The sequence below is a fragment of the Drosophila nasuta genome, chromosome X (assembly GCF_023558535.2).
Source record: "Drosophila nasuta strain 15112-1781.00 chromosome X, ASM2355853v1, whole genome shotgun sequence".
NCBI lineage: Eukaryota > Metazoa > Arthropoda > Insecta > Diptera > Drosophilidae > Drosophila > Drosophila nasuta.
This window is the reverse complement of record NC_083459.1, coordinates 31,917,286-31,929,446: the sequence shown is the minus strand read 5'-3', so window position 1 is coordinate 31,929,446 and position 12,161 is coordinate 31,917,286.

Here is a 12,161-nt window from a genome sequence, read left to right as displayed (position 1 = left end):
TAAAATCGATAATACATATCGTGTAGTGAATAGTTAGATTAATCTATATTGTAATCGATAACAGATTGTGAAAAGTAATCGATAACATTTATGGGCAAGTTATCGATTATTTGCAATTTTTGAAAGTGACTCAACATACATAAACAAATAGTCGATAACACATATCGACCATTATTAAAAGAGTTTCATCATACATTGGCAAATAATCGATAACTATCGACTCGTTATCGATAACGTAATATCGATAATACATATCGTGTAGTGAACGGTTAGTTGCCACCATCTGAAGTATTCTTTACCACAAAAATTCGCGCTGTTATAAATTTGATTACTTGCTTAATAAAAGGAACAGGAATCGTTAACTTGCCGCTATCGATGACTCTATTGGTCTGACACAATTGCGTTGATTGCTAAAATGTTGACAATTTATGTGGCCATCAACGGCTATAGCTTTGCACTAGCTTATTGGAAATGCCTATCGATAAGTTGATAGCGATTTAATTAACCGCAGCAAGTTGTTGTTATTGCTGGTTGGCATTGTTCGGTGTCGTTGTTGTTGTTGTTGTTGTTGTTGTTGCTGCTGTTGTCGTCGTGCTGTCCGCCATTTGAATGGCCACATCAACAATTGACGACACTTCTGGGCACGCCCAGCAATCCGCCTCCACATAAGAGGCGCTTATGTTGCACATCATTTGCTGCTTTGTGTGTCCTCTTTCTTTCTTTTTTTTTTTGGCCAATGTTTTCTGTGTTTTTCTGTGTGTTTGCTACTTGCACCCGCGTTTCGTGTCCTTATATTTTCTTTCGCTTTTTTTCGTTTTTTTTTTTGGTTTTTTTTGGGCGCTTGTTTTTGTTTTGCACAATTTGTTGAGCCATTTACAACAAATGTTGCCTGACCCCGCCCACGCCCTCTTCTGTCGAACACAAAAAACAAAACATAAAAGTTGCCACTCGACGCTGGACAACGGAATCCTTTTTGTGCACAACACGAACGGCTGCCAACGATGCAGAAGCAACCGAAGGGCAAGGGAAAGAGAGAAGGGGGAAGGGGGAAAGGGGAACGGAGAAGTGGAAAGGAAAGGCGGAATCGAAATGGACAGCGAATGACAAACGAAACCAAACGAAATGAAACGAAATAAGTAGGAGAGGCGCAAGGGCCAACGGGGGCAAAGGGGCAAGGGGAGGGAGGCGTAGCTGTTGCATCAAGTGACATTTGTTGCTGGCTGCTGATGTTGGCGCTGTTGCAGCAACTTTGTTATCGCTGCTGCAGTTTTCAGTTTTTTGGGGCCGCGGAACAAAGCTTATTAGTGTTAATTTTAATGAGTTTTCACTGCCTGGCCTTGTTTCTCCCCGCCCCCGCCCCCATCTTCCCTTCCTCCCCTTTCCCTTCCCTTCCCCACCGCCTAACACCTCTTCCAGCTACAACATTTTTATTTCCTCTTTTTTTAGCTGCTACATTTTTATACCCTGCAGAACATGCATTAACAAAAGGCATAACAAAGGGTGTTATAAAATAGCTTTGATATATGTTCGATTTATATTGAACAATTTCTCGACTTCTTTCTGTTTTTCTTTTTATTTACAAATATCACTTTTCACTTCTCCTGGCATTTATCAAACACAAATTTTAAAGATTTAAACTAAAAAATACATCATTTATTGATCGTATTGTAAGAATCCAATTGTAAGAAATATTATCTAATATGATATTTATTTATTAACATTAATTGTGAGATATGTGGTTTTGTGCTTTTGCCTTTAGAGAAGAACGCTAGAGAGAGACAATTTTGTAATCGATTGTTTACTATCGTTTTTGGTATATTTCGAACTTTGTCGCTAGGTGGTGTTTGCTCAAGCCGACACAGAAGAAGCTGTGGTGGCGCCATCTATGTGTCAGATGTTGTCTTTTTCTTCGCTATTTAAATACAGAATATGTTTGAAAGGATTAATTGAAGTGAAATGTAAAGTATCGTTGAGTCGATCACATTCACACTTGCAGCATTTTTTCTTCATTTCATTTGCTGCACGGAGGAGGCAACAAGCGAGAGCAGAGCAGAGCAGAGAAGAAAAGAGAAAAGCGTGATGGAGCTTACGCTGTGTTTATGCCCCAAATAATGCTGCTTAAATTGCTGTTGTCGGCTCAGCTCAGCTTGGCTTGGCTTGGATTTTAAGGTGCTTGTCGTAAACTTTTTGGACAAAGTTCTCAGTTAAGCACACACACACACACACACACTCGCACACACACACACAGTTGTCTGCACATACAGGTGGTTTATACAGGTGTAAGGTCTTTTAGCGTCGTCTTGTCATGTGGAAAACTAATTGATTTACGTTGTTGCCGTTACGCCAATGCCGTTGCATACTTTCTAATCAACACAAGGATATTCCACACACACACACACACACACACAGACAGCCACACACACACACACGCATCACAATTCATTGCGTGTGGCTTTGTGTTGTAGGCTGCGCATTTACTTATTTATTGGACCATCACATGGACGCAACGCACAAGACAAGCAAGGCTACAAACGCGGACGGACAGACAGACAGACAGACAGACAAGCGGATGGATGTACATATATAGGGAAAGACAGGCGGGTGGCAAGAGAAGGAAAGGGAGGGAAAGATAGGCAAGCGGCAGTCACAGGTGGCAGCATGTGTGAGCCACTTAACAATAACCGCGTCAATACCAAAATGAAACAACACTTTGAGCATCCGCACACACACACAGGCACACACACACACACACACACACACACTCAAAGCTACTCGCATATATTGTCTAAAAAGCGAAAGTTGAGATTGATTTATCGAAGTGGATATACCCTTGAGATATTCACACACAAAAATATAATATAATAATTTCCCTCGTTGGATTTAAGTTGCGATTATACTTTGATATCGCCATGTGCTAATTTTGGTTTCTAAGAAACTTTCTGCACGAATTATCACTAATAATAACATTCACACTTTGCTTATATAAAACTTTTACTTAAAGAAACTTCGAACGCGTTTTTATCTTATTGAAACAATGTTGCTAAATACTAGATATTTATCAAATAATTGCCAAATATTAGTTAATTATTTAGTAATCAAATTAAATCCAATCAAATAATAGAATTTCAGCAAATATTACCACACTTTAAAAGTCTTTTTATTAATAATAAATAAAACGGAATTATCAATTATCTTATCTTATATAAGACGTTTACTTAAGGAAGTGTAATTTCCAAAAATGTTTCAAGTGCTTTTATCTTATTGTCTACTATAATTTTATAAAATAGTTATCATTTTTAATTCACCAAATATTCATTGAAAGTGTTTTCATTGGTATTTCTTTTATTTATTTTTATGATAATAACGAACTTCAGACTTTTTTGATATTTAAAGTATATTGCAAAATACGATCAATTTTTAATTCGAATAGTTTTTATTTTTTTTTTAACAATATAATAGTGTACAAAGAATTTTATTTTAAATAAATGAGAAGAGCTAATCAAATAAAAAAAATCATAAAGAATTTGATGAAATTGTACATAATATTGTGTTGTGGTCTAAAGCTTTATTAGTTGGATGCCAAACTTGCTACTTTAAATGAATAGAATTAATTCTGTAAATCGAAAGACTTAAATTATTTAATACCTTATACAAACTTTCGCATTGCAGCAATAACCCTTCTACTTTAAAGTAGAAAATTTTGTAGCGATCTAATTTATGTCAAAGTCTTAAAACGCAATACAAACTTCTTCATAATTTTATTTAATGCTTTAGTAAAACCTTTTCTGATTTCTTTACAATAAAGTTCCCTTAATACTTATTGCAAGAAAAGGATTTAATGAGCTTTAAAAAAAACTTTTCTGATTTTGCTTCTAATAATGCGTATTTAAAATTAAATGAAAATTGGAAAATATTAAATATGCTTTAGTGAAATCTTTTCTGTTTTAGTTGCAATAATGTTCAAAAGTTCAATTAACTTTAGTAAAACATTTTCTGATTTATTTGCAATAAAGTTCATCTTATACTTATTTAAAATATTGTGAAAACTAGAAAGGAATTAAAAATATTATATATTATATTTTATATAATAGTATGAATGCCATTCTAAGACTTTAAGTACACTAAATTTAAATATTGTTGCATGCAATAAAAAAATATGAAGTAACACATAACTAACACGCCCCGTTGTACACTGTGAAGCATACGTAGTTCATACGTAGGCAGCTAGGCAACTTTTTTGGTTGTTGTTGTTGTTGTTGTTGATTTTGTTGTTGCCGCTGTCTCGCGCAGCGTTTTGCATTTTATAATCGTGATATTTTATGCCTTAGCGCGCATTTTCAAACTCTCGCAGGCATCGCTGCCTTCTCCACCTTCCCCCTCCGCTGTGGCACCTGAGTGCTGTTGTTGCTGCTGTTGCTGCTGTTGCTTTCAATATGCTGAATTTGGAAAATTATCCATGCAGCGTGCAGCGAAAGTGACTGGATTTCGGATGGGGAAACTAATAAGCATGAAACTAAGTATAGAGTCGAGCACTTGTTGTCTGTGTGCGTTCAGTTCAGTTCAGTGAATTAGTTCATGTGCGGTTTTAGATTGGATTAATTGGAGGCAGCCGAAAACAATGCATTAATTCTAGACGCCACAGCCAGAGCAGAGAGAAATGCGACACTTACTTGTATAATGTGGCCGAGCTTGCTAAAGCTGCGATTTGCAAAAGCAGAAATGCAATTGAAAAAAATACGCTCAAAAATTAGATTTTCAATGCGCTTTCAATAAGGGCTTCGAAAGTAGTTGAAAGCTTTATTAAAAAAAAATGTTGAAGATAATAAGACATAATAAATAAAAAAGTAAAGAAAGAAAAGAATATGCATTTTACTAAAAATTTTTAATGCGCTTTGAAAGCTCTCGAAAGCTTTCTACAAAACAATTGTAATGCGCTTTTAATAAGAGCTTTAAAATCAATTGAAAGCTTTATTCAAAAAACTACTTTATTAGAGTGGATAATAACAATGTTGAAGATAATAAGTAATATTAAATAAAAAAGTAAAAGCAAATAAAAAGAAAAGAATATACATATTACTAAAAAAGTGATTTTTAATGCGCTTTTTAAAGCTTTTAAAAGCTTTTCACAAACAATTAAAAAATATTTGTAATGCGCTTTTAATAAGAGCTTTAAAATCAATTGAAATCTTTATTCAAAAAGCTACTTTATTTTGTTGGATAATAACAATGTTAAAGATAATCATAAGTAAGAGCAAATAAAAAATATATATTACTAAAAAGTGATTTTTAATGCGCTTTGAAAGCTCTTGAAAGTTTTTTCGCAAAAAATTAAAAAAAAAACAATTGTAATGCGCTTTTAATAAGAGCTTTAAAAGCACTTGCGAGTATAAATAAAACTTGTACGCAGGTGGATAATAACAAAGCTCAACGGCATCTAGATTAGGTTCTTCTTATCGTTTGTAGTTTTATAATTAACTATAAGCATAGCAGAAATCATTTTAATAATCGAATTTAAAGCTCAAGTTTGACTTTAAAGTAAGCTTTGCGTTCAAGTTGAAGCACATTTAAAAACTCAATTGTTAGAGCTTTTGTAAAGCGCATGAAAACGAAAAGAAGCATTAACATAAATGCAAGTTTGAAAGCATTGTAGTTAACCTCAAGCAGTTATTGCTTACTTAATGCTAACTATCTCTCGCCACTTATAAAATGCTTAATACAGAAAGCGCACAATTTCATTGTGGCTTTGACTTTTTGTAAGCTTTAATTATCTTAAGCCCAGGCGAAAGTCATAAAAATGAATGTTATTTAAGGAATATGTGCATATTTATTATGTTTCTAACAATAATGACATCAGGAGAGGGATAAAAAGAGGGAGGTGAAGTAAGTGAGGGGGAGGGAATGGTATAAGTGAGTCGTTGATGATGCCGTTTGCAGCTGATGCCCGGCAACGTTGTCATCATTTTTATGCCGCTTTAAATGACAGTCGCAGACGAGGACGGTGAATGGTGAATGGTGAATGGTGACGCTTGATGACAGTCTCAACGCCGCCATGTTGGCTGTCCTACTCCACATATGCCTAGGCGACACACACACACACACACACACACACACACACACACACACACACACATACATAGACAGCTCGCATATCCGCGTCGAGTCGAGCATTTTAAATTCGTGCATAAAAAATGCGTAGCAAAAAAGAAGAGCGCAAAGAGCAACTTTCTCAATGTGTCAGACACAATCATTGCAAAGCGCGCGATTGTCTGTCTATCTCCATCTCTCTCTCTCTCTTTTTTTCTCTGTCTCTGTCTCTATCCAACTATTCACACTTCACCTGAGCAAACTTTTGCAATTCGAGGCCTTTGGCGCACACTTGAATAATCGTTAAGCATTTAGTCACGTTTTATTGCCGAACCGAAAACCCGAAAACCTATTAAAGCTCGAAATTTAGCTGCCTTTGCTAGCACAACTGCAAAGTGAGTGACAAGTTGTCGTCAAAATAACGCGGCGTATACGCAATATGGCAGCGCATATTACGTATACGTCGCGTTAGCACTCTAAGCATACTTTCATATGCCTCCTCACTCTCCCTCTCTCTCTTTTACGTGTGTATATATTTTAAGCCGTTTTTAAGGGGGGGCGTGGCAGGCAGGGGCTGAAACGTTTTACAGACTTTCCATTCAAGTGGCATATTTTGTGTGTAATATTCATAAAACCCCAACAATTTGTGTGTGTGTGTGTGTGTGTGGTTATGGGTATTTTTTCGGTTCGAGGGGATGAATGGGGAAGGGAGGGAAGGGGGGGGGGAACACAGCCTTGGGGCGGTTTTCCGCTTGGGGGATTAGCAGCAAATGTTGCACGTTTCATATTATTTACATATTTGCCGCTGATCCGTCTGCAAAGCAACAAGTTGCCAAACACCAGTTGAGAAGCGCTTTCAATACAAATGAGTTAAGCGAACAGCAACAACAACAACAACAACAACAACAGCTAATACAAATATGCGACATTTTTATGTCATTTGCGGCTTATGAAACTTGTTTTTGCGTAACCCAAACCCGCATTAAGCCTAAAGAGGTTATCATAAAGTGCGTCATGTGTGTGTTTTGCTTTTCTCTTGCTTCCCACTTGCCACAACTTTCTCTCGCTCACACTCACACTCACACTCTCATCTACATACGTATTTGTTGGGAGGCATTTACTACTACTAATCATGCATTACTTGGCCGTTGAATTTTATTTGGTTCTTTGTGCTAAAGCCAAAAATGCAGTCAAGTGCTAATTGAGTGATTTGGGGGCGAGAATGTGCATAATTCCCTATTAAGTTACTAGTTATATTCTCGACAATTTGTGGCTCACTTTTGAAGAGCTTAATGTATTGGGTTGTTATTTGGAAAGTTCAAGATAATGAGAGAACTACTTTGAAGTAAGGAAGTGCTATTCATTGAGAACTCTAATGTGAAACCAAATTCATTAAAAGTCTTCAAAAATTTGAAATGAACGAAAAAGATATTTCAAACACAAATACATAAAATAAAATAAAATCAAATTTGCATTATTTTAATAACTTTTTAACTAGGTGTATAATAAAGTTTCAGATCGGCAAAATTTCAAAGTTTCAAAGTTGATTTATTTGCTGTCTTTATTCATTTTACTTATGCATCAAGATATCAAATAAGTTCTTTCAATTGCATTTTGCAGCTTTATGAATAAGCTAAAGAAAGTGCTCTATTAGATCTGGCAACTAAAAATTTGTATCCTAAATCAATCAATTGAAATAACGGAGGAATTACAGCTGAAGTTGTTAAAAGTTGTACGATAAAGAAGCGATTGTTAGAAAAGTCAACTGGGAATGGTAACACTTGGGTGTAGTTAAAATAGTTATTAGGATAGAGTTCATTTAAAATTAAACAATTGGAACGTCTTTAACTAAAAAAGCAGCAAGCAAAGTTTTTATTCCCGCTACCCATAGGGTAGAAGGGTATTATAACTTTGTGCCGACAGGAAATGTATGTAACAGGTAGAAGGAGGCATCTCCGACCCTATAAAGTATATATATTCTTGATCAGCGTCAACAGACGAGACGATCTAGCCATGTCCGTCTGTCCGTCTGTCCGTCTGTCCGTATGAACACCTAGATCTCAGAGACTATAAGAGATAGAGCTATAATTCTTTTTCGACAGCATTTGTTATGTTTGCACACAGATCAAGTTTGTTTCAAATTTTTGCCACGCCCACTTCCGCCTCCGCAAATCAAAAAAAAATCGAATAACAAGCGTAATTTTAAAGATAGAGCTGCGAATTTTGGTATAGATAATAACTACTATAGTAGTTATGATTCCTGAAAATTTGGTTGCGATCAGATGAAAATTGTCGAAGTTATTAAAGAAATACTTTTGTATGGGCAAACACGCCTACTTACTTAGCGGATATCTCACAGTCGAGTACACTCGACTGTAGCTTTCTTACTTGTTTAAATAGATATTGTTACTCGAAGAAATGGAACGAGGATATTCGAAGGCAACTACATATAAGAAGCTGTCAGATGCTATAAATGTTAAAGTTGCTGGAAGAAGAGAGCTAGAAGGAGCCTTTGTTAACCATATAGTTAAAAGAAGCTTGTAGAATGAAGTTTTATAGTGAGAACTGTATGAAACATTTGAAAGCAAAGGCAGTAGAAGAAGTTAATAAAATTGATAAACAAAAACAGGGAACTGAAAGTAGCTAGAAGAAATTATGCATCTAGAATGAATGTGACAATGATTTAAGCTGTAAATGAAAAGAAACAGTTGGAAGAAATAACCGAAAGCTATAAGAAGAAATTTGCAGTATGTGTGACAGAATAGATCGGCGACAAAACTAAATATATAGACACATAATCGATGAACCATAGTGAAAATAAATAAATCCATTAATGGGGCACTAATGAAAAGTGCAGAATGAAAGGCTAAAGGTTGACGTTAATCAAATTAAGCTTGTGCTGTGAGTTGAAAGAACTTATTGGCATTTGTCTTCTAATTAGCATATTAAAATGGCAAAAATATGAGAATTGCCAATGAAAATTTGTGTGGCTCGGCTGTCGAAAGTTTTAACAGAGAACAGCGAACAGATTCTATGCCTCTCTTTCTTTCTCTCCCTCTCCCTCTCCCTCTCCCTCTCCCTCTCCCTCTCCCTCTCCCTCTCCCTCTCCCTCTTCTTTCCTCTAATATTTTTGGTGATTTGAGAGTGGCTTCATGTAATAGATTCTTAACAGCTAAGTAGATTCCGGTTTTTATTGCTTTTTGTTTTGAGCAAAAACAAAAGAGCTTTTGCAACTCGCTAAGCCTTGACAATCGCAATGCTGAGAAGGCAGCGAGGGGGCGTGGCACGTAATTTTTTGCTTTCTGTTTTTTTGTTTTTTTGTCGTCTGTGAAAGTCGTCGATGCTCGAGTGTCGCAGTAACAAACTGCCAGACAAAGTTTATCCTGCTGCAAGTCGACTTCACTCTTTGCCTCTTGTCTTCCACTTTTCCAAACAAACACCGACGAATATGTAAGGAATTAAGCAAGCAAGCGAGCAAGCAAGCAAGCGAGCAGCGAGGCAGGCAAAGCCTTCAAGCATTCGACGCCAAAAATTTATGAAATGAAATGTTGAGCGCCTACTTTTGTCAAGATATCAGAACAGGACATCACATACAAAACAGATCACACGCGTGTATGGAAGGGGAAGGGGAAGGGGAAGGGGGAGGGGAAAGGAGTGGGAACTCATTCGCGATATCCATATCCAGCTCTGTTTTTTAGCCTCTTGCTCCTCGCTTCGATTTCGCTTGTCAAAGGGTACGACAACTTTGCCATTTATTGTGTGCAACTAAACAGTTTGATAACACTGACAATGCTCAAGCTTTTCGATACCATAATTTATAATGATGCCGATAGTCGAAAGCAAGAATACAGCTAAAGCAGCAGTCGAAAGTTATACAACTCGAGAGCATCACAGAAATATGATAACTTAAATGTTTTCATATATAAGATTGTCAAAAAAGTCTTGCTGTATTTTTATTGAATTTTCAATTGTTCATAAAATTGGTTATAATAATGCGATTTAAGTTAAGACTTTTTGGACAACCTTATATAATTTTGTGGTGATTTATAATATTTGCTTTTAGTGCTTCGTCGTTTAATGAATCCTTCTAAAATATGTTGTTACAGTTGTATGAATTTAGTTTTTATTTCTTGAATTCATGAGTGTTGAATCCGTTGCACCTTAACAACATATGCAAGTAATTTGTAAAGTAAGCCCAACACCATATAAATCGGTCAATAGTTAGTGTTTATATCTTTGTGTTATTAATATACATCATAAAATATATAAATCGATTCTTACACTATTTATGAGGTATACAAAAGAATTCGAATATTAACTAATTTTTTGTTGCATACTTTCAAGCGCATTGTGACCAAGCGCCATCTATCGACAGCATTGCGCAATTTTCACTAGGAATGACAACTAAAATGTCTCATTCACTTTTACACTTGATCAACTGTATTTTTCGTGCATCTCATATTAAGTATACGAACTGGAGTTCTTAAATTTATTGACACTACAGCCGCTGACCAAAGAATTGGCCATAAACTGTTTATTCCGCTACGATTTCTCTGGCAGTCAACGAATAAAATGTTTCAATACTAGAATACTAAATTTATTTGTAGCTTTCGTTTATTTAAAGAAACATCACAAATTTTATTACAATATTAGGCTCTTGCTTATTTTCGTCATTCCACAAATTGGATTTATTTATAAATTTAATTTTGTTGGCACCAAAAATAAACTTGACTTTTCACTTTTTTTTTCCTTTTTCATGGCAAACTATAACTTTTTGATGGCAGCAGCAGCAACCTTCATCAAGTGCTGCCATAATGATGAAACCCATCTGTCATTTTTATAAATAGAACAATTTGCAAACTATTTGCCATCAGAAGTTTGAAGGGTATTAAATATTCGTACTCGGTACTTGGTTTTATTTTCGGGTTTCATTTCGCCTCGTACTTTTTTAATTTTTGCATATCCTGCAGCCTTTTTGCCGCCGCTTCTTTATGTTCCACCATTTTAACTTTTTGATATGCTCTGTTTTTTTTTGCTTCCCTCCGCTCTATGTGCGAACAACTTTATTTCATTCCCATGCTGTGAGTGTGTGTGTCATTGTTTTGTTTTTGCCTCGGCTGCTTTCTGCTGATTGCGCAAGAGAATGAAAACAAATTGTGTGCAATAAAAGTGAGAGCAGCCGAATAAAGCGCGGCACAAAGAACTACATCACACGGCATGTCTTCGAGTTATTGTCGGATTCGGATCAATGGACTCTTCTTGTCATACACATACAGCCAGAGGCACCCTGTGGCGCACCCTGTGGCGCACTGTGTCGCCCTGTGACTGGGCAAACAAATGATTTGTTTTTTGGGCGTTTTGCTATGCGTGGAAACAAATGCTTTTATGCATGTCTTTATCTAAATTGGAGTATTAAATACAGGGTATTGACAAGTCGAGCACTTGCTGATGTACATTTTACATGCAACAATGTAGAGTAAAGGGATGTCTTGTTGCTTTCAACTGCTATAGAGAACATCTGTTAGTCGTCAATTTAAGTGATATTTATATTTGATACTAATATTGATTAATTTATTATATTTACAAGTAACTACTGTATCTAAAAGAACTAGTTATACCCGCTACCCATAGGGTAGAAGGGTATTATAACTTTGTGCCAACAGGAAATGTATGTAACAGGTAGAAGAAGACATCTCCGACCCTATAAAGTATATATATTCTTGATCAGCGTCAACAGCAGAGACGATATAGCCATGTCCGTCTGTCCGTCTGTCCGTATGAACACCTAGATCTCAGAGACTAAAAGAGATAGAGCTATAATTTTTTTTCGACAGCATTTGTTATTTTTGCACACAGATCAAATTTGTTTCAAATTTTTGCCACGCCCACTTCCGCCTCCGCAAATCAAATCAAAATCCAATAACAAGTGTAATTTAAAAGCTAGAGTTGCGAATTTTGGTATATACAATAATAACTAAAGTAGTTTATGATTCCTGAGAAGTTGGTTTCGATCAGATAAAAATTGTGGAATTTATTAAAGAAATACTTTTGTATGGGCAAACTTACTAAGGGTCTGA